At 40.7% G+C, this 23,051-nt stretch overlaps 5 non-coding genes and 1 pseudogene across 5 annotated transcripts; all 6 read right to left on the bottom strand.

Moving 5' to 3' along the window:
• Positions 1-8,527: 8,527 nt before the first annotated feature.
• On the bottom strand, positions 8,528-8,646 carry LOC129449286 (5S ribosomal RNA). Its single transcript, XR_008646040.1, has one exon. It is a non-coding gene; the product is annotated as a 5S ribosomal RNA (ribosomal RNA).
• A 5,582-nt stretch (positions 8,647-14,228) lies between these two features.
• LOC141367584 (5S ribosomal RNA) lies at positions 14,229-14,351 on the bottom strand (annotated as a pseudogene).
• Positions 14,352-16,231: 1,880 nt separating this feature from the next.
• Positions 16,232-16,350, bottom strand: LOC141367455 (5S ribosomal RNA). The gene has a single exon (XR_012371807.1). It is a non-coding gene; the product is annotated as a 5S ribosomal RNA (ribosomal RNA).
• Positions 16,351-18,198: 1,848 nt separating this feature from the next.
• Positions 18,199-18,317, bottom strand: LOC141367547 (5S ribosomal RNA). Its single transcript, XR_012371899.1, has one exon. It is a non-coding gene; the product is annotated as a 5S ribosomal RNA (ribosomal RNA).
• A 1,883-nt stretch (positions 18,318-20,200) lies between these two features.
• LOC141367583 (5S ribosomal RNA) lies at positions 20,201-20,319 on the bottom strand. Its single transcript, XR_012371934.1, has one exon. It is a non-coding gene; the product is annotated as a 5S ribosomal RNA (ribosomal RNA).
• Positions 20,320-22,174: 1,855 nt separating this feature from the next.
• On the bottom strand, positions 22,175-22,293 carry LOC141367589 (5S ribosomal RNA). Its single transcript, XR_012371935.1, has one exon. It is a non-coding gene; the product is annotated as a 5S ribosomal RNA (ribosomal RNA).
• Positions 22,294-23,051: the final 758 nt, after the last annotated feature.

Genomic DNA, 23,051 nt, shown 5'->3' on the forward strand with positions numbered 1-23,051 from the left:
AGGGTATAAATAAAGTTAGGCGTTAAATGACTTTATTTGAGGTCAAGGGCTTTCATAAATTACGGTCAATTTGTTACACTTGATGTATATGTTGTAAACGTAAGCATTTTAATAATTACATTATTTGCAGGCCAAAATTGTGGTTTTAATTTTTTTGTAGATAATTTTTGTATTTTGCTTTTTAATTAATTTATCAGTGTATTACATTTTTTATTTTATACTTTTTCCTGGACAATGACAAACTTTCTTAAATAAAGTAACAATTATTTAACTTTTTGGGTCAAACAACCACTTTCTATTAAAATTCAGACTCAGTGCTAAAATGTCTATTGAATTCAGACTGTGAGATGAGAAACACTGGATCCATCTAGTGCTAAAGCTCTTGAATGACATACAGAGGCCTTGATATCAGTTTCACTTTCATGATAAAAGTTAAATCATTAAAAAAAGATAAAAAGATAAATCATTGTAATTTCAAATATATAAATATGTCCTATTTCGTAAATGTATTTCTCTTAAAAAACAGAAAACACATCACACCAAACCTGTGTTTCTCAGTCTTAATTAAAATGTAATCAATTAATTGACAAATATTAAATTGAAATATTAAAACTTGCCCAGAAGTTTTCTTTCCCCCACTTTACCTTATTCATTATGAAAAAGTAGAAATCTTAATTTTTTTAATTGTTTTATGTTTAACTTAATAATAATGTTGTAATGATATGTACACTGAAACACAAGAAGGTAAATGAACATTATTGAAGCAGATGAATACTGCAAACAGACTGTGCACACATGTTTCGGCTTCGGTTTTGAGAAGACGATGACTGAAGACTTGTACGTTGCAGCACGCGCACACACAGGGTAGTTGTAGAGGTCCGGGTTTTAATGATATTCCTTATCCGTGTACGACGTGTTTCTGCTGCCCTCTTGTGTCTTCTGATGCAAATGATGGTGAGTCCCATACCCTCTCACTCTCAAAGAACCAATGGTTGACTGATGGAGCATCCGAAGGATCATCTGACCAGAGGAAGAAGGACGGTTGGTAGCCAAGTACGCACTGAAACAGTCTAAGGCAGTGGTTCTCAAACTGCTGGCCGGGGCCCCCAGGGGGGCCGCGAGATGGTGCCAGGGGGCCCCCAGCTTTATGACATTTTATAAAATACATTAATTTATCTTGAACTCTGTCTAATTAAACCTTAATAAATAAGGCTACTAACCAACAAAATTGTAATAAATTTTCTTTGTGGGGGCTGCAAAGGAATACCCTGTACACAAGGGGGGGTGCACGCTGGAAAAGTTTGAGAACCACTGGTCTAAGGCCAGTTGTTTGTTGTCTTAGGGAGTTCTGTGCATACTCTGCCCATGGTAGGAACTGACTCCAGGTGTTCTGATGGAGATGACAGAAGGCTCGGAAGAACTTGCTGACATCTTGGATTTTCCTCTCAGTTTGTCTGTTGGATTGTGGGTGATATCCGGATGAGAGGCTGATGGCCACACCTAGGAGTTTAAAGAAGCCTTTCCAAACTTATGATGTGAATTGTGGACCATGGTCAGATAGTATGTCTTCTGGAATCCCAAAGTATCTGAAGATGTTGTTAAACAGGAGCTCCGCTGTTTGTGGGTAGACCTTGGAGTAAAATCAATCTGATGGATTTAGAGAAGCAGTCAACTGCAATGTCTTTCCTTCAGAAGCAGGCAAGTCTGTAGCAAAGTCTACTCCTAGGTGTGACCAAGGACAGTTAGGGATTGGAAGTGGATGGAGTTTTCCTGTGGGCAGATGATGAGTTGTTTTTGTGATGGCACAGACGGTACATCCAGTCACAAACCTTCTGACATTTTGGATCATATTAGGCCACCAGAACTTTTCCTGGAAGAGTTAGAGGGTTCGGCTAATGCCAGGGTGACCAGTGCCAACAGAGGTATGTATTTGAGCGATGAGATGTATACGTTGAGGTTGAGGAATGAAGCGACCATGTGGAGGGCATCCCGGCGGAGGATTAACAGTGTTACCAACTTCATTGGACCACTGAATGGTACTGACAATAATTTTAGAAGGAAGGAAGGTTTCAGGAAGTTCAGATTCGTCTGGAGTGGGAAGACGGGACAGAGCATCAGCTTTCTTATTTTTGGCACCCGGACGGTAGGTGATGGTAAATTGAAGCGTGTGAAGAATAATGCCCACCGAGCTTGGCAAGGATTTGACCGTTTTGCATCTCGAAGATATGGCAGGTTTTTGTGATCAGTTAGCCTGACATTGTCATACTCAATTCTAGTCAGAATTTGAGTCTGATACCGCTCCATCGGGCTATGATTATGAGGCGTGTCTCAACCGAAAAATGCCTCTGCACTCAATTGGATAGACCTATGACCAATCAGAGCAACAGAGTATGTTGGAGTATGTTGAAATGACGTCTTTTGCAGCCTGACCGAACTGCTAGTTATTTCGCTACAATGACACTAACATTGTGATTATACTAAGTCTGAGTTAGCGAACGTACATCAACACCTACTATGTTTACAACAATTCGTTTATATCAAAACATTAAGTATTTACTGAGTCATACAGTAAGACTATCTCTTACCATTTGTACATTAGTTGAACTTCATCCACGACGATACACATTACGTTTGCTTGAAAAATATCGGAGCCTAGCATGTCCCTTCACTTATTCAGCCACGATTTCGGGGGTTCCGAAAAGAAGCTGGCAACGACCGCTAATTATATCCATCTCGTCGTGCACGCCGAGTTGCATCACCGTGATACCCATTTCAGTTGCTCCTTTAACTTGGTCCTCCATAAGTGCATCCAACTTTTTCCGAATCCCGTAGGAACAATCAACAAATGCCTTGCTCGCGTTTGTCTGTTCCTCTTTTAAAATCAATGCTCTGTCGATATCTTTTAGAACAGACTCAATGTCAGAATCCACACATCTGAATTCTACAGCGGGCATTTCGTTGTAAATAGATTCAACACACGTGCTCTTTGGTGACGTGGTTGATTACGTTACTGTTGATCATCTGTCCATCATCGTATAAAGCCCGCCCTGACAATTTGATTGGTCGACCAGCTTTGGGACTCGCATAGTAGCTCCTCAACGGAGAAACCCCAGACCGATCTTCCTGTCCTCAAAATTTTGTGGGCGGGGCTAAGATCGGCTGGCACCCAGGCTAGTGATCAGTATATACGGTTAAAGGACACTGAGCACCCACTTACCAGAGTTTCCACTCTTGCAGGGTGAGTTTGATGGCAAGGAGTTCTCGATTCCTATATCATAATTTACCTCCGCCGGGGTGAACTTTATGGAGAAGTCGGCACATGATTGGAGTACATTAGTCTTGCTATGGGGTTGTGACAGGATGGCACTTACAATGGTAGTGGATGCGTCAACCTCAACTGTAAAAGAGAGATGTGGATCTGAATTGAGTGAAGGGCTTGTGTGAAGGCTTCTTTCAGTTCTTCGAAGGACTTCGTAGCTAAGGGGCTCCAGGTCAGGGACTTCGGTTTACCTCGAAGAAGTGAGGGGAGTGAAAATCAGGCTGAAGTTATTAATGAAACAAATGTAGAAGTTTGCAAAACCCAGAAATCTTTGAAGTTCCTTGATGGTGCGGGGAATGGGCCGGTCATGGATGGCTTTCACCTTTACCTCGTCCATGGAGATCCTGTTGGAGGAGACGTTGTAACCCAAGAGGGGTGGAATTCACATTTCTCCGCCTTGCGGTACAGATGGTGTTCACAGAGCTTGTAGAGAACAGCTGAAACATGCTGGATGTGTTCTAGTAAGGATTTGGAGAAGAAGAGTATATCATTGATGGAGACTATTACGAATTGTCCAAAGGAATCACCAAATATTCATAGTGGCCACAATATTCAATATTCATAGTAGGGGTCACAAAAGCTGTCTTCCAATCATCTCCCGGGTGGATCCTGACTAAATTATAGGCACTTCTTAGATTGAGTTTTGTGAATATCTTATAACCTTGAAGCTGTTCTAGGGTGGCTGGGACGAGGTGAAGGGGATAACGAAACTTACTGGTAATGTTGTTAAGTGCTCTATAATCAATGCAATGTCATAAGCCTGGTAGCCTTGTGAAGGAGCTTCCTTTATGTACTCCTTCATGGCCTTCTGTTCGGGTATTGACAGCAGATATATCCTTCATCTGGGCACTGGAAGGAGATCAATCACAAAAATAAAATTTTCTGTGTTAATTTGACTGTTAATACCACTGACACAAATGTGTGTGCATAAAATAATAAAAGCACACTGCATAAAAGCAAACGTGTGTGCATAAAATAAGAAAAACACACTGCATACTAGCGTGCTCACACGTGCTTACTATGGGACAGTGCACAGCACAGCAGGATCCCCTCGAGTCGGCATTGACTGAAGTGGTATGCTTTTTAAAGTTACTTTTTTAATTGTGTGTGTGCGTGTCAGCGAGATATGTGTCCTTTTTATACTTTGAGCACCTGCCCCTCCAAAGGTCTCTGCACAGCCCTGCAAATCACTGTAAAGCTTAAGCCATGCATATATGCTTAGAAAGTAACCTGTATTGCATTCAGAATTTTATAATAGTGTCAGAATGATTATTCAGCTGCATGTGTTTGAAAATGTGTGTTTAGATTTGCTTGTATGTGTTTTTCCTTGTTGCAGCAAACATGCATGGGGTAGTCTGAGTTAAACTTATTGAGGCTTTAAGTTTCTTTACATCTTTAACATTTCCAAACACAATAAACAGAATGTTATTAAAGTTTTAATTAATAATCCCATTATATTTTGCAATATATTGAACGTTTTTCCATTCACCACCTGGCATTCTGCTTAACAATGAACAAGGAACCACAATGAAGAAAGGGGGATACAACAAAAGGGTGACAAAAGAGTAATATTAGAAATTATTGGCTAAAAGTGAAGTCTTCAAAAGAATGCCATTACATAAAGTGTAATGTTTATGACATCATTTATTTTACTATCAAATTCTATTTGAACATTTATTTGCATATTCGTTGGTCATGAGATGTGTGAAGAAATAATCTGTCTGGATTCTCTTGATGCACCTCTTGTACATGATTTCACAGGGGGTAAGATCATCAGAGAAGAGTTCGGTTTTGCTCTGTTTCTAGTTTACTTTGATCCGATGAATGCCGACAAACACCGGCATTTTATGTTTGCTGTTGGGTTAGAATAAACAAGTGTGTCTTTGTTTGTTGGTGTTTGTCTGATCAGTGTGAAATAGCATTTACACAAAGATATTCAATGACTTCAAAAACTTAAACTGTTATATTACCTGCTCTTATTGTGTATTTTTGATCTGTTTGACAGCTGAGTATAAAAAAATGAGAAGATGGTGGTGAATTATGCCATACTTTACATGAACTTGAGTTGCATTTTTCTGTCATGTTCTTCTGTCTGTGACTTTTACATCTTGGATCTCTCTCTCTCTCTCTCTCTCTCTCTCTCTCTCTCATGAAATAATGCTTTTTAAAGGCACACCATGAAACTTTTTGGCCACTAGGGGGTGCTAGACATGTATTTTTCACTTCTAGCGCCCCTAGAGCCCACAAGCGCTGCAGCACTGTCGCAAAGGAAACTAAACTAAAAACTAAACATTTAAAACGCTAAACGATCAACATTTTGAGACAACAGGGAGAAACGCAGTCATGTTACAACTTTCTGATGAGGAACTCGTCGTGGCAGAAGCCATGTCTCAATCTGAAGGTTGCAGCCTCCAGATGTCGTATTTCTAAGCTGTATACGTCATCAAGACTGTCTTATTTCACAATATTAACAATTACAAAGTTGACTATTATACTTAGTTAATCGTAAATTGTTGCAGTATGATTATGACTTGCGAATGTAATGCTCAGTTTACCTTAATAAACCAGGCTTGATGACGTATGCGACCTGCATATTTGACCTCCGGAGGCTGCAGCCTTCCAATTGTGAAGCAATCAGAAATATTTCCTTGCCTTTTTGAAAGAAATATTGTTGCATCGTCTCTCTCTCCCTCGCCACCAGGATTTTCCGCAATGGCACTCGTTTTTCCTCTCTTTTGTGTGAAAAATTGTCGCTCCAAATCCAAGTAAACCGTGTTTAGGTCTGCCGCTTTGTAATACGTCACGCGAGTGACAGCGGAACGCAGCAAATGAGGAAGAGAGAAAGAGAGAAACGCTCGGATCTGATTGGTGAATGAATAGGGTTTGGTTTTACATTGTGAGCAAGTTTGACTGCTATTATTGTTGCATCGTCTCTCTCTCCCTCGCCACCAGGATTTTCCGCAATGGCACTCGTTTTTCCTCTCTTTTGTGTGAAAATTGTCGCTCCAAATCCAAGTAAACCGTGTTTAGGTCTGCCGCTTTGTAATACGTCACGCGAGTGACAGCGGAACGCAGCAAATGAGGAAGAGAGAAGAGAGAAACGCTCGGATCTGATTGATGAATGAATAGGGTTTGGTTTTATATTGTGAGCAAGTTTGACTGTTGTAGCATCCTGGATTGTAATGTAAATATCATAGACACAGTAAAAGAAAGGTAAATACGTGGACACAGCATCTGAATACAGCGAACTATAAGCAAGATAATCGCCGTCATTTATAAAGAACATCGCATTTATGTATGAATCAAGAGTTTATATAAAAAAATTGCGAACCCGGGTCGCCCGTGTTATAGGTCCGTGACACTAAAATTGTGCCACGGAGTCACATACGGTAAGCTGCTCTCTACACTCCTTAAGTAGCCTCCAGCAAAATTCACGTTAAAAACAAATTGTGTGGAGGAAGTGACGTATGCCGTAAAGCAGTCGAATTTTGTAGTTTTTATTGGTGCTCTGGTTCCTACCAGAAACCCTAAGTTTTAAAATACGAGTAAAAGTGATACAGACCCCGTCATGCTATGGTAGACATGTCATTCAACCTATTTAAAGTCGATGTCCTACCACAAGGGTCTTGAAAATTTATTATGAAGGTTGAAAAATTACATGGTGTCACTTTAAGTGGAAACGCTCCTTTAAAAAATTAAATGTAAAACAAAAACGTTTTATTTATGAAACGTAATAGAGTAAAAATTATGATAATATGCTTTGTAATGTATGTTTTCCAAAGAAAAACACGGATAAAATACAAATACTTGAAAAATACTTTTAAGTATTAAGTAAAACCTCTGTTTGATAGAGACCCTATAAACTCTGGCTAACAAAATCACAAAACGTACAGCGGGTGGCACACGCTCTATTTGGCAGCTATAAATACCACGTGTAGTAGCCTACGTCACGTGACATCCATACCTGTCCGGCTCTCCCAACGAACAAACAAACAAGACATCCGAAATGGGACAAAGTAACGAACAAGAGGACAGGGGAGAACAATAGGCGCCCCGAAGCTTTACAAAACACAAACAATAATGTACTGTATGAGCGAAAGAACAAATAGGGTACATTATTTCAGCGCAAAAAAAAAAAAAAAAAAAAAAAATCTGGCGAACGGGATGGCGAATGGGCTTCGCATAATTCCTTGTAACTGGATTGGTATATGTATGAATGACGTCATCGGGATTCCCCAGAAACTGCCAATGAACGGATTTGAGAAAATTGCAGGTGCGGATCGCTGCAAACGGAGGAACGTAACAATAAATATCAATAAATAATTAAAAAGAAAATAAATTAAATAAATAAATAAATCGAAAATTTAATGAATAAAAATAAATAAATTAATAATAAATGATAGTGTAAATGAAATACATACATAAATAAATAAATATATCAAGTAAAAAAAAATGAATAAATGTTTATAGATGGATGGATGAATGGATGGATGGATGGATGGATGGATGGATAGATAGATAGATAGATAGATAGATAGATAGATAGATAGATAGATAGATAGATAGATAGATAGATAGATAGATAGATAGATAGATAGATAGATAGAAAGATAGAAAGATAGATAGAGAGAGAGAGAGAGAGAGAGAGAGAGAGAGATAAAAACCACGCCAGCTTTTAGTCACAGCACTCATTCATCGAAAATGAAAAGTCTTTGCTAAATAGTGCTAATAACAGATACGCAAAAATATTTGACAGCTTTGTAAAGAGTGCACGTTGTAATGGTGTTAACAACTGCTTATGATTTATGCAGTGTCTCTTTAACCCGGCCCCTGTCCTATACAGAGGAGCAAACGAATGGGGCTGATTTAACTAAACTAACTTTTGCCCTTCAAAGAACAGACCATGCAGCACATACGCTCGTTCTTCCACGTGAATGGCGTCAAATCACCTGCAACACAGCGCTCTGTTAATGAGCGCTCCTCTGCCCCGTGCTGCTGTGGGCAGTGAGCAAAAAGCCAAAAATGAAGCCTCTGACCGCCCCCTGGTGGGGGAAGGGAAAATGACGAGACTGAGCCGGCCCTTTGGCACACAGAAACGGAGAAGAGACGAGCCAATGCAGAGCACCGAAAGCAAAGGCACCAGTCGGCGCAAAAGGAGAAAAGCGAGCATGGGCGAAGGGCTTCCGGTACAGAGGAAGGAAAAGCAAAAGCTTACAGCACCTGGTATTCCCAGGCGGTCTCCCATCCAAGTACTAACCAGGCCCGACCCTGCTTAGCTTCCGAGATCGGACGAGATCGGGCGTGCTCAGGGTGGTATGGCCGTAAGCGAGAGGTGCTGTCAAAACGGGCCTCTTAAACAACACCCATACGTGTGTAAGCTATTTAAATAAATAGATATAGATAGATAGATAAATAAATAAATAAATAATTAAACATAAAGTAAAACATTAAAACTGCAATAAATAAAAGTTACGACCCAGAAGGGCAATGACAGGCATGTTTTATTAATGTTTTGTCCGGAGTAGTATGTGTTATGGAAAAAAGAAGACCCGGACGCAACAGACATCTAAAAGTGGTTTATTATACACAAATACAGGTGCAGGGCATGAGTCCGGTGAAAGGGGTAGTGGGAACAATATTTATTCATAGAAAGAGAACACGTACACAGTTGTGAGGGGAGAAGGGACAAGAGCCGTGCCACATAAAAAGCAACGAAAAAACCACTGCACACTCCAGCTATACGTAAGCTCTCTAATCTATCTACAAAAGAAAATAATTATAGATAAATCTTCAGCGTCAGCCACGCCATAGCTAACCTACTCTGGCTAACAAAATCACAAAACGTACAGCGGGTGGCACACGCTCTATTTGGCAGCTATAAATACCACGTGTAGTAGCCTACGTCACGTGACATCCATACCTGTCCGGCTCTCCCAACGAACAAACAAACAAGACATCCGAAATGGGACAAAGTAACGAACAAGAGGACAGGGGAGAACAATGGGCGCCCCGAAGCTTTACAAAACACAAACAATAATGTACTGTATGAGCGAAAGAACAAATAGGGTACATTATTTCAGCGCAAAAAAAAAAAAAAAAAAAAAAAATCTGGCGAACGGGATGGCGAATGGGCTTCGCATAATTCCTTGTAACTGGATTGGTATATGTATGAATGACGTCATCGGGATTCCCCAGAAACTGCCAATGAACGGATTTGAGAAAATTGCAGGTGCGGATCGCTGCAAACGGAGGAACGTAACAATAAATATCAATAAATAATTAAAAAGAAAATAAATTAAATAAATAAATAAATCGAAAATTTAATGAATAAAAATAAATAAATTAATAATAAATGATAGTGTAAATGAAATACATACATAAATAAATAAATATATCAAGTAAAAAAATGAATAAATGTTTATAGATGGATGGATGAATGGATGGATGGATGGATGGATGGATGGATAGATAGATAGATAGATAGATAGATAGATAGATAGATAGATAGATAGATAGATAGATAGATAGATAGATAGATAGATAGAAAGATAGAAAGATAGATAGAGAGAGAGAGAGAGAGAGAGAGAGAGAGAGAGAGAGAGAGAGAGATAAAAACCACGCCAGCTTTTAGTCACAGCACTCATTCATCGAAAATGAAAAGTCTTTGCTAAATAGTGCTAATAACAGATACGCAAAAATATTTGACAGCTTTGTAAAGAGTGCACGTTGTAATGGTGTTAACAACTGCTTATGATTTATGCAGTGTCTCTTTAACCCGGCCCCTGTCCTATACAGAGGAGCAAACGAATGGGGCTGATTTAACTAAACTAACTTTTGCCCTTCAAAGAACAGACCATGCAGCACATACGCTCGTTCTTCCACGTGAATGGCGTCAAATCACCTGCAACACAGCGCTCTGTTAATGAGCGCTCCTCTGCCCCGTGCTGCTGTGGGCAGTGAGCAAAAAGCCAAAAATGAAGCCTCTGACCGCCCCCTGGTGGGGGAAGGGAAAATGACGAGACTGAGCCGGCCCTTTGGCACACAGAAACGGAGAAGAGACGAGCCAATGCAGAGCACCGAAAGCAAAGGCACCAGTCGGCGCAAAAGGAGAAAAGCGAGCATGGGCGAAGGGCTTCCGGTACAGAGGAAGGAAAAGCAAAAGCTTACCGGCAGCCGTCCAATGGTTGAGCAGAGCTGAGCAGAGCTGAGCAGCGATCAGCCAATGGTTGAGCAATGCTGAGCAGAGCTCGGCGCTCAACGGACCAATCATTGAGCGAGGATCGGAAAACGTCATCTAATTTATTCAGGACTAGTAAATATTCACATTTGGATTCGTTGTCATTGAGGACCGATGGACTGTGTTTGTTTACTCGCAGGTACGTTTGTTATAATTATGTGCTAAGTTATAAATGAAACGCGATATATTTTTTAATAATTTGCCTGATATTTAAGGTTTTACATGATAATATCTCATTAGCGCCGTACTGAGACCACCGATTGACTAGGCTAGCACCACTTGTTTACATCAAAATAGCTAGGTTTGATCTCTGAAATGCGTTTTAAATGCGACCAGACTATTCATTTTACATGTTGAGACCTTGACAAATGTACTACTAATGTGTGGACTCGAAATGTAGAGCTTAAATATGCTTATATTAAATAATATATACTATATATTAACCGAATGCATTGGAAATGAATTAACGAGCTACCAATCGCCGATGAAATGACCTGAAATTCCCTGGAAATACTTCAAAAACGTCATCAGACACTCTAGCTCACGTCTTAAGACCATAGAGATGTTGTTACAATAGTGTGGAGTTAAAATTCGATGTGTAAATATGCTTTAGAAGTGTAAAGATGTTAATGATCAATGTGATCATATGGAACAGACTGATTGTTGATAAACACCACACAATGAATGTTCTGCTTTGTTTTTATAGATTCTCAAGGGAAGATCTACAACAACGGTCAGGGCACCGTGCAGTACGTCACCATCGTGCTGAATGAGTGGGGTCAGTTCTTGACCACAGTGGTGCTGTCCGGGTCCGAGAGGTGTTACGTACGCATGGCCAGAGGTCTGGTCGCCCGCTTTTGCCGGGCCAACGCTCCTGCTCCAAAGGGTGTGTATGTGGATAACAACTGTGGTCGGTGAGTTCAATAGCAGTTGAAACCTATGATGAAATGGATAATTAAACATCTAACACACCAACACAAAATTTCATAATATCATTTTCAGTGACAATGGATTCAGAGCAGCTCAGAAGAGCAAGTTTGGCTGCATGACGTACGCTCAGGCGGCGCAGGTGACCGAGGACAGTCGCCTCCTCTACCTCCTCCTCCAAGATGCTGAAGAACTGAGCACCAGCCAAACAGCTCACCTCAGCCAGGTCACGGCTTCTTTGAAGGGACAGTATAAGAGGATTGCAGAGTTCGAGACGTCCCCATCCTCGGCGGTCTTGCCATTTCACTGCCCAACTTAAATACCAAGTCCATCTCATCTTTCACTGCCAGGGAGGAGAAAAATACTACGGGGCGACGGTACTGCCGAAGGGGATGCCTCACCCGAAAGTGCTGTTGGATGCACCGTTCCCGGAAGCTCCTGTGCTGCCAACATCCCTCACAACACCAGACCGGCCTCAGGTCCAGTACCAGCATGTTCATCATGAGGCTGGATGGGCGTGGTGAGAAGCGGAGGTAAGTTGTCATAAGCACTTTGTTTCACCTGTTGGCTGTGGAAAGCAAATCGCACACATCATAACAATATTGTGGGGGGGGGGGATATATCACCCATCCATCCGTAGGCCCAAATGGTGGAAACCAACGGCAAACATTTATGCCTAAGATGGGAGGTGTCTATCAACATTGAATGAAGTTTGCTTAAACTTTAACATTGTAGTGAGTGAGTGAGACCATTAACCACTTGCATTGAGTGAAAACAAATAAGATCAGTTTCAGATTCTTTGTGCATGTGGCATTTCATATACAGTTTGCTTTGAGAGAATGAGAATAAAAATGTATGACATCCTAAAAGTGTGATCTCTGAAAATGGTGTGATCTCTGAAAAGTGTGATCTCTGAAAATGGTCTCGGTGGGAAGTCAACTGTGAATCGTAGAGAGTTGTTTTCCCGAGCCTTCATGGTGATCTCATGCTGTGCTCTTTGGGGAGGAGCTATCTTTATTCAGGAAATTACAATACTCCTTACAATACTCATTACATGTTTATTTTATATTTCCAGATTATTTTTGAAGAGCCATAGCCTGTGCCTGCTGTGAACCGGCCCGTTCAGCCCATGGCATCATCCTCCTCCACTCGGCCAAGGCCTGCTGCGTCCACCCACCTCCAGCCAAAGCCTGCTGCGCCCACCTATGATCACCCCCTATGTCGACAGCACCCATACTGCTGGTTCTCCCCGCACAGCCACAGGCTCCCTCCATCCTGTTTCATGGGCCATCGTGCAGCCCGGAGCTTTGTACCTCCAGCACCAACAGTCAAGGGATTCATGCCTAACAAGTCTTTGCAGTCATGTGGGGCTTGCCACGTGCCTAATTGTGTTGGACATTGGAAGAGGTACACACCTTTCAAGGAAAAAGTGTCTGTAAGCACCCAGAAGATATTTTCCTACTGTCCATCCACTAGGAAATCCACCACCTCTGGGTTTGACAATGTGCTGTACGAGTTGGAAAAGAGGAGAACTGTGTAAATAACTTACCTGGGTGATGCCACTTCTCCTGTGCCATCTGTAGGAGAGAGAAAGAGGCTTGTTTGTTGTTTTAAAGTGCTTCAGCAAGTACAATCTATTGATTTATATAGTTCAAAAGTAAACAAAATGCACTTTACAGTTTTACTTAAGAATATTCTTGTGTTTGTTTTTGATTATTATTTATGTTGCTGTTTTAGTGCACTTTATAGTATCTTTATTTATACAAACATGTTCTGGCCTATGTTCAATGTCAAGGCCAATCTAACCTCATTAATTTTAACCTTAATCAGTTTACATACCCTTTAATGGTTGTTCATGTTCAGATAATCTGTGTTTTTGTCATGCGTGTTGTTTGTCTTTGTCAGCTTCATGACTTTGTGATGTTTGTATGTCTTTGTCTGTTTCATGTTTAACAAAAGTTTGCCAAAGAAAACACACAAAAAAATTTAAGAGACAGGAATGGCTTGAGCCTTTATTTGTTGATTGGTGACCTGAGTCTTTGGATAATCCTGTTCTTTATTGGGCTTTTGCCTGTACAAACCAATTGTTTATTTTTATCTTAAGTACAAGTTTGTGTTTTTAACTGTTAAGTGTTTTTGGTTATTATTAATGTTATTTATGTGTGTGTGTCCTTGTGATTTTTGTATGTCAGCTCCATGTTTAATTAATGTTTGCAAATGGTAGTAAATGTTTGTCTCTCGTCTTGTCTCGTGTTCTCGCTCGTAGATCTGTACCTTGTTGTGGTGAGAGAGCTTTAAACTAAACAGATCTTGTTTACTTGTGTTTTCATGCATTGCTTTTTAAATGAAACACATTCTGGGTGAAAAATAAAAGTTGTAAAGGTATTTAAAGTGTGTTGGAGTCTCTGTCCTGTATGCTTGGGTTTCAGAAGGGGTGGGATAGTGTAAAATAAAACACATCAAAGCAAGTAGAAGTCTTCCAGACAAAGAGAGTGCACTGATACATTACAACCTTTCTTAATTCAGTCCAAAAAAATAACACTTTTTCACTTGACTGTATGAATCTCATCAGTTACATCAACTCAAACTATGAAAATAATAAACAACATATTCAACAGATTAGTGGATTTTAATAAACTAGGCCTGTAAATTTACAATTTCTGTAAATAACACTTAAGTACGTTAACCAGCGTTGGCGCCATCTGCTTTGATCACTTTCGATCGATCCCTAGGTTGAGCAATATGTACTTGCAGGGGTCATGAGCCATTCCCAGGCGGTCTCCCATCCAAGTACTAACCAGGCCCGACCCTGCTTAGCTTCCGAGATCGGACGAGATCGGGCGTGCTCAGGGTGGTATGGCCGTAAGCGAGAGGTGCTGTCAAAACGGGCCTCTTAAACAACACCCATACGTGTGTAAGCTATTTAAATAAATAGATATAGATAGATAAATAAATAAATAAATAAATAATTAAATATAAAGTAAAACATTAAAACTGCAATAAATAAAAGTTACGACCCAGAAGGGCAATGACAGGCATGTTTTATTAATGTTTTGTCCGGAGTAGTATGTGTTATGGAAAAAAGAAGACCCGGACGCAACAGACATCTAAAAGTGGTTTATTATACACAAATACAGGTGCGGGGCATAAGTCCAGTGAAAGGGGTAGTGGGAACAATATTTATTCATAGAAAGAGAACACGTACACAGTTGTGAGGGGAGAAGGGACAAGAGCCGTGCCACATAAAAAGCAACGAAAAAACCACTGCACACTCCAGCTATACGTAAGCTCTCTAATCTATCTACAAAAGAAAATAATTATAGATAAATCTTCAGCGTCAGCCACGCCATAGCTAACCTACTCTGGCTAACAAAATCACAAAACGTACAGCGGGTGGCACACGCTCTATTTGGCAGCTATAAATACCACGTGTAGGCATAGGGAAGCCAACGTCACTTGACATCAATACCTGTCAGGCTCTCACAACGAACAAACAAACAAGACATCCGAAATGGGACAAAGTAACGAACAAGAGGACAGGGGAGAACAATAGGCGCCCCGAAGCTTTACAAAACACAAACAATAATGTACTGTATGAGCGAAAGAACAAATAGGGTACATTATTTCAGCGCAAAAAAAAAAAAAAAAAAACAAAAAAAATCTGGCGAACTTGATGGAGAATTGGCTTCGCATAATTCCTTGTAACTGGATTGGTATATGTATGAATGACGTCATCGGGATTCCCCAGTAACTGCCAATGAACGGATTTGAGAAATATGCAGGTGCGGATCGCTGCAAACGCAGGAACGTAACAATAAATATCAATAAATAATTAAAAAGAAAATAAATTAAATAAATAAATAAATCGAAAATTTTATGAATAAAAATAAATAAATTAATAATAAATGATTGTGTAAATGAAATACATACATAAATAAATAAATATATCAAGTAAAAAAAATGAATGAATGTTTATAGATAGATAGATGGATGGATGGATGGATGGATGGATGGAGGGAGGGAGGGAGGGAGGGAGGGATGGATGGATGGATGGATGGATAGATAGATAGATAGATAGATAGATAGATAGATAGATAGATAGATAGATAGATAGATAGATAGATAGATAGATAGATAGAAAGATATAGAAAGAGAGAGAGAGAGAGAGAGAGAGAGAGAGAGAGAGAGAGAGAGAGAGAAAAACCACGCCAGCTTTTAGTCACAGCACTCATTCATCGAAAATGAAAAGTCTTTGCTAAATAGTGCTAATAACAGATACGCAAAAATATTTGACAGCTTTGTAAAGAGTGCACGTTGTAATGGTGTTAACAACTGCTTATGATTTATGCAGTGTCTCTTTAACCCGGCCCCTGTCCTATACAGAGGAGCAAACGAATGGGGCTGATTTAACTAAACTAACTTTTGCCCTTCAAAGAACAGACCATGCAGCACATACGCTCGTTCTTCCACGTGAATGGCGTCAAATCACCTGCAACACAGCGCTCTGTTAATGAGCGCTCCTCTGCCCCGTGCTGCTGTGGGCAGTGAGCAAAAAGCCAAAAATGAAGCCTCTGACCGCCCCCTGGTGGGGGAAGGGAAAATGACGAGACTGAGCCGGCCCTTTGGCACACAGAAACGGAGAAGAGACGAGCCAATGCAGAGCACAGAAAGCAAAGGCACCAGTCGGCGCAAAAGCAGAAAAGCGAGCATGGGCGAAGGGCTTCCGGTACAGAGGAAGGAAAAGCAAAAGCTTACAGCACCTGGTATTCCCAGGCGGTCTCCCATCCAAGTACTAACCAGGCCCGACCCTGCTTAGCTTCCGAGATCGGACGAGATCGGGCGTGCTCAGGGTGGTATGGCCGTAAGCGAGAGGTGCTGTCAAAACGGGCCTCTTAAACAACACCCATACGTGTGTAAGCTATTTAAATAAATAGATATAGATAGATAAATAAATAAATAAATAAATAATTAAATATAAAGTAAAACATTAAAACTGCAATAAATAAAAGTTACGACCCAGAAGGGCAATGACAGGCATGTTTTATTAATGTTTTGTCCGGAGTAGTATGTGTTATGGAAAAAAGAAGACCCGGACGCAACAGACATCTAAAAGTGGTTTATTATACACAAATACAGGTGCGGGGCATAAGTCCAGTGAAAGGGGTAGTGGGAACAATATTTATTCATAGAAAGAGAACACGTACACAGTTGTGAGGGGAGAAGGGACAAGAGCCGTGCCACATAAAAAGCAACGAAAAAACCACTGCACACTCCAGCTATACGTAAGCTCTCTAATCTATCTACAAAAGAAAATAATTATAGATAAATCTTCAGCGTCAGCCACGCCATAGCTAACCTACTCTGGCTAACAAAATCACAAAACGTACAGCGGGTGGCACACGCTCTATTTGGCAGCTATAAATACCACGTGTAGGCATAGTGTAGCCTACGTCACGTGACATCCATACCTGTCCGGCTCTCCCAACGAACAAACAAACAAGACATCCGAAATGGGACAAAGTAACGAACAAGAGGACAGGGGAGAACAATAGGCGCCCCGAAGCTTTACAAAACACAAACAATAATGTACTGTATGAGCGAAAGAACAAATAGGGTACATTATTTCAGCGCAAAAAAAAAAAAAAAAAAAAAAAAAAAATCTGGCGAACGGGATGGCGAATGGGCTTCGCATAATTCCTTGTAACTGGATTGGTATATGTATGAATGACGTCATCGGGATTCCCCAGAAACTGCCAATGAACGGATTTGAGAAAAATGCAGGTGCGGATCGCTGCAAACGCAGGAACGTAACAATAAATATCAATAAATAATTAAAAAGAAAATAAATTAAATAAATAAATAAATCGAAAATTTAATGAATAAAAATAAATAAATTAATAATAAATGATTGTGTAAATGAAATACATACATAAATAAATAAATATATCAAGTAAAAAAAATGAATGAATGTTTATAGATAGATAGATGGATGGATGGATGGATGGATGGATGGAGGGGGGGAGGGAGGGAGGGATGGATGGATGGATGGATGGATAGATAGATAGATAGATAGATAGATAGATAGATAGATAGATAGATAGATAGATAGAAAGATATAGAAAGAGAGAGAGAGAGAGAGAGAGAGAGAGAGAGAGAGAGAGAGAGAAAAACCACGCCAGCTTTTAGTCACAGCACTCATTCATCGAAAATGAAAAGTCTTTGCTAAATAGTGCTAATAACAGATACGCAAAAATATTTGACAGCTTTGTAAAGAGTGCACGTTGTAATGGTGTTAACAACTGCTTATGATTTATGCAGTGTCTCTTTAACCCGGCCCCTGTCCTATACAGAGGAGCAAACGAATGGGGCTGATTTAACTAAACTAACTTTTGCCCTTCAAAGAACAGACCATGCAGCACATACGCTCGTTCTTCCACGTGAATGGCGTCAAATCACCTGCAACACAGCGCTCTGTTAATGAGCGCTCCTCTGCCCCGTGCTGCTGTGGGCAGTGAGCAAAAAGCCAAAAATGAAGCCTCTGACCGCCCCCTGGTGGGGGAAGGGAAAATGACGAGACTGAGCCGGCCCTTTGGCACACAGAAACGGAGAAGAGACGAGCCAATGCAGAGCACAGAAAGCAAAGGCACCAGTCGGCGCAAAAGCAGAAAAGCGAGCATGGGCGAAGGGCTTCCGGTACAGAGGAAGGAAAAGCAAAAGCTTACAGCACCTGGTATTCCCAGGCGGTCTCCCATCCAAGTACTAACCAGGCCCGACCCTGCTTAGCTTCCGAGATCGGACGAGATCGGGCGTGCTCAGGGTGGTATGGCCGTAAGCGAGAGGTGCTGTCAAAACGGGCCTCTTAAACAACACCCATACGTGTGTAAGCTATTTAAATAAATAGATATAGATAGATAAATAAATAAATAAATAAATAAATAATTAAATATAAAGTAAAACATTAAAACTGCAATAAATAAAAGTTACGACCCAGAAGGGCAATGACAGGCATGTTTTATTAATGTTTTGTCCGGAGTAGTATGTGTTATGGAAAAAAGAAGACCCGGACGCAACAGACATCTAAAAGTGGTTTATTATACACAAATACAGGTGCGGGGCATAAGTCCAGTGAAAGGGGTAGTGGGAACAATATTTATTCATAGAAAGAGAACACGTACACAGTTGTGAGGGGAGAAGGGACAAGAGCCGTGCCACATAAAAAGCAACGAAAAAACCACTGCACACTCCAGCTATACGTAAGCTCTCTAATCTATCTACAAAAGAAAATAATTATAGATAAATCTTCAGCGTCAGCCACGCCATAGCTAACCTACTCTGGCTAACAAAATCACAAAACGTACAGCGGGTGGCACACGCTCTATTTGGCAGCTATAAATACCACGTGTAGGCATAGTGTAGCCTACGTCACGTGACATCCATACCTGTCCGGCTCTCCCAACGAACAAACAAACAAGACATCCGAAATGGGACAAAGTAACGAACAAGAGGACAGGGGAGAACAATAGGCGCCCCGAAGCTTTACAAAACACAAACAATAATGTACTGTATGAGCGAAAGAACAAATAGGGTACATTATTTCAGCGCAAAAAAAAAAAAAAAAAAAAAAAAAAATCTGGCGAACGGGATGGCGAATGGGCTTCGCATAATTCCTTGTAACTGGATTGGTATATGTATGAATGACGTCATCGGGATTCCCCAGAAACTGCCAATGAACGGATTTGAGAAAAATGCAGGTGCGGATCGCTGCAAACGCAGGAACGTAACAATAAATATCAATAAATAATTAAAAAGAAAATAAATTAAATAAATAAATAAATCGAAAATTTAATGAATAAAAATAAATAAATTAATAATAAATGATTGTGTAAATGAAATACATACATAAATAAATAAATATATCAAGTAAAAAAAATGAATGAATGTTTATAGATAGATAGATGGATGGATGGATGGATGGATGGATGGAGGGAGGGAGGGAGGGATGGATGGATGGATGGATGGATGGATAGATAGATAGATAGATAGATAGATAGATAGATAGATAGATAGATAGATAGATAGATAGATAGATAGATAGATAGATAGATAGATAGATAGAAAGATATAGAGAGAGAGAGAGAGAGAGAGAGAGAGAGAGAGAGAGAGAGATAAAAACCACGCCAGCTTTTAGTCACAGCACTCATTCATCGAAAATGAAAAGTCTTTGCTAAATAGTGCTAATAACAGATACGCAAAAATATTTGACAGCTTTGTAAAGAGTGCACGTTGTAATGGTGTTAACAACTGCTTATGATTTATGCAGTGTCTCTTTAACCCGGCCCCTGTCCTATACAGAGGAGCAAACGAATGGGGCTGATTTAACTAAACTAACTTTTGCCCTTCAAAGAACAGACCATGCAGCACATACGCTCGTTCTTCCACGTGAATGGCGTCAAATCACCTGCAACACAGCGCTCTGTTAATGAGCGCTCCTCTGCCCCGTGCTGCTGTGGGCAGTGAGCAAAAAGCCAAAAATGAAGCCTCTGACCGCCCCCTGGTGGGGGAAGGGAAAATGACGAGACTGAGCCGGCCCTTTGGCACACAGAAACGGAGAAGAGACGAGCCAATGCAGAGCACAGAAAGCAAAGGCACCAGTCGGCGCAAAAGCAGAAAAGCGAGCATGGGCGAAGGGCTTCCGGTACAGAGGAAGGAAAAGCAAAAGCTTACAGCACCTGGTATTCCCAGGCGGTCTCCCATCCAAGTACTAACCAGGCCCGACCCTGCTTAGCTTCCGAGATCGGACGAGATCGGGCGTGCTCAGGGTGGTATGGCCGTAAGCGAGAGGTGCTGTCAAAACGGGCCTCTTAAACAACACCCATACGTGTGTAAGCTATTTAAATAAATAGATATAGATAGATAAATAAATAAATAAATAAATAATTAAATATAAAGTAAAACATTAAAACTGCAATAAATAAAAGTTACGACCCAGAAGGGCAATGACAGGCATGTTTTATTAATGTTTTGTCCGGAGTAGTATGTGTTATGGAAAAAAGAAGACCCGGACGCAACAGACATCTAAAAGTGGTTTATTATACACAAATACAGGTGCGGGGCATAAGTCCAGTGAAAGGGGTAGTGGGAACAATATTTATTCATAGAAAGAGAACACGTACACAGTTGTGAGGGGAGAAGGGACAAGAGCCGTGCCACATAAAAAGCAACGAAAAAACCACTGCACACTCCAGCTATACGTAAGCTCTCTAATCTATCTACAAAAGAAAATAATTATAGATAAATCTTCAGCGTCAGCCACGCCATAGCTAACCTACTCTGGCTAACAAAATCACAAAACGTACAGCGGGTGGCACACGCTCTATTTGGCAGCTATAAATACCACGTGTAGGCATAGTGTAGCCTACGTCACGTGACATCCATACCTGTCCGGCTCTCCCAACGAACAAACAAACAAGACATCCGAAATGGGACAAAGTAACGAACAAGAGGACAGGGGAGAACAATAGGCGCCCCGAAGCTTTACAAAACACAAACAATAATGTACTGTATGAGCGAAAGAACAAATAGGGTACATTATTTCAGCGCAAAAAAAAAAAAAAAAAAAAAAAAAAATCTGGCGAACGGGATGGCGAATGGGCTTCGCATAATTCCTTGTAACTGGATTGGTATATGTATGAATGACGTCATCGGGATTCCCCAGAAACTGCCAATGAACGGATTTGAGAAAAATGCAGGTGCGGATCGCTGCAAACGCAGGAACGTAACAATAAATATCAATAAATAATTAAAAAGAAAATAAATTAAATAAATAAATAAATCGAAAATTTAATGAATAAAAATAAATAAATTAATAATAAATGATTGTGTAAATGAAATACATACATAAATAAATAAATATATCAAGTAAAAAAAATGAATGAATGTTTATAGATAGATAGATGGATGGATGGATGGATGGATGGATGGAGGGAGGGAGGGAGGGAGGGATGGATGGATGGATGGATGGATAGATAGATAGATAGATAGATAGATAGATAGATAGATAGATAGATAGATAGATAGAAAGATATAGAAAGAGAGAGAGAGAGAGAGAGAGAGAGAGAGAGAGAGAGAGAGAGAGAGAGATAAAAACCACGCCAGCTTTTAGTCACAGCACTCATTCATCGAAAATGAAAAGTCTTTGCTAAATAGTGCTAATAACAGATACGCAAAAATATTTGACAGCTTTGTAAAGAGTGCACGTTGTAATGGTGTTAACAACTGCTTATGATTTATGCAGTGTCTCTTTAACCCGGCCCCTGTCCTATACAGAGGAGCAAACGAATGGGGCTGATTTAACTAAACTAACTTTTGCCCTTCAAAGAACAGACCATGCAGCACATACGCTCGTTCTTCCACGTGAATGGCGTCAAATCACCTGCAACACAGCGCTCTGTTAATGAGCGCTCCTCTGCCCCGTGCTGCTGTGGGCAGTGAGCAAAAAGCCAAAAATGAAGCCTCTGACCGCCCCCTGGTGGGGGAAGGGAAAATGACGAGACTGAGCCGGCCCTTTGGCACACAGAAACGGAGAAGAGACGAGCCAATGCAGAGCACAGAAAGCAAAGGCACCAGTCGGCGCAAAAGCAGAAAAGCGAGCATGGGCGAAGGGCTTCCGGTACAGAGGAAGGAAAAGCAAAAGCTTACAGCACCTGGTATTCCCAGGCGGTCTCCCATCCAAGTACTAACCAGGCCCGACCCTGCTTAGCTTCCGAGATCGGACGAGATCGGGCGTGCTCAGGGTGGTATGGCCGTAAGCGAGAGGTGCTGTCAAAACGGGCCTCTTAAACAACACCCATACGTGTGTAAGCTATTTAAATAAATAGATATAGATAGATAAATAAATAAATAAATAAATAATTAAATATAAAGTAAAACATTAAAACTGCAATAAATAAAAGTTACGACCCAGAAGGGCAATGACAGGCATGTTTTATTAATGTTTTGTCCGGAGTAGTATGTGTTATGGAAAAAAGAAGACCCGGACGCAACAGACATCTAAAAGTGGTTTATTATACACAAATACAGGTGCGGGGCATAAGTCCAGTGAAAGGGGTAGTGGGAACAATATTTATTCATAGAAAGAGAACACGTACACAGTTGTGAGGGGAGAAGGGACAAGAGCCGTGCCACATAAAAAGCAACGAAAAAACCACTGCACACTCCAGCTATACGTAAGCTCTCTAATCTATCTACAAAAGAAAATAATTATAGATAAATCTTCAGCGTCAGCCACGCCATAGCTAACCTACTCTGGCTAACAAAATCACAAAACGTACAGCGGGTGGCACACGCTCTATTTGGCAGCTATAAATACCACGTGTAGGCATAGTGTAGCCTACGTCACGTGACATCCATACCTGTCCGGCTCTCCCAACGAACAAACAAACAAGACATCCGAAATGGGACAAAGTAACGAACAAGAGGACAGGGGAGAACAATAGGCGCCCCGAAGCTTTACAAAACACAAACAATAATGTACTGTATGAGCGAAAGAACAAATAGGGTACATTATTT

Source organism: Misgurnus anguillicaudatus, chromosome 10, assembly GCF_027580225.2.
Source record: "Misgurnus anguillicaudatus chromosome 10, ASM2758022v2, whole genome shotgun sequence".
In the NCBI taxonomy this organism is placed as follows: Eukaryota; Metazoa; Chordata; class Actinopteri; order Cypriniformes; family Cobitidae; genus Misgurnus; species Misgurnus anguillicaudatus.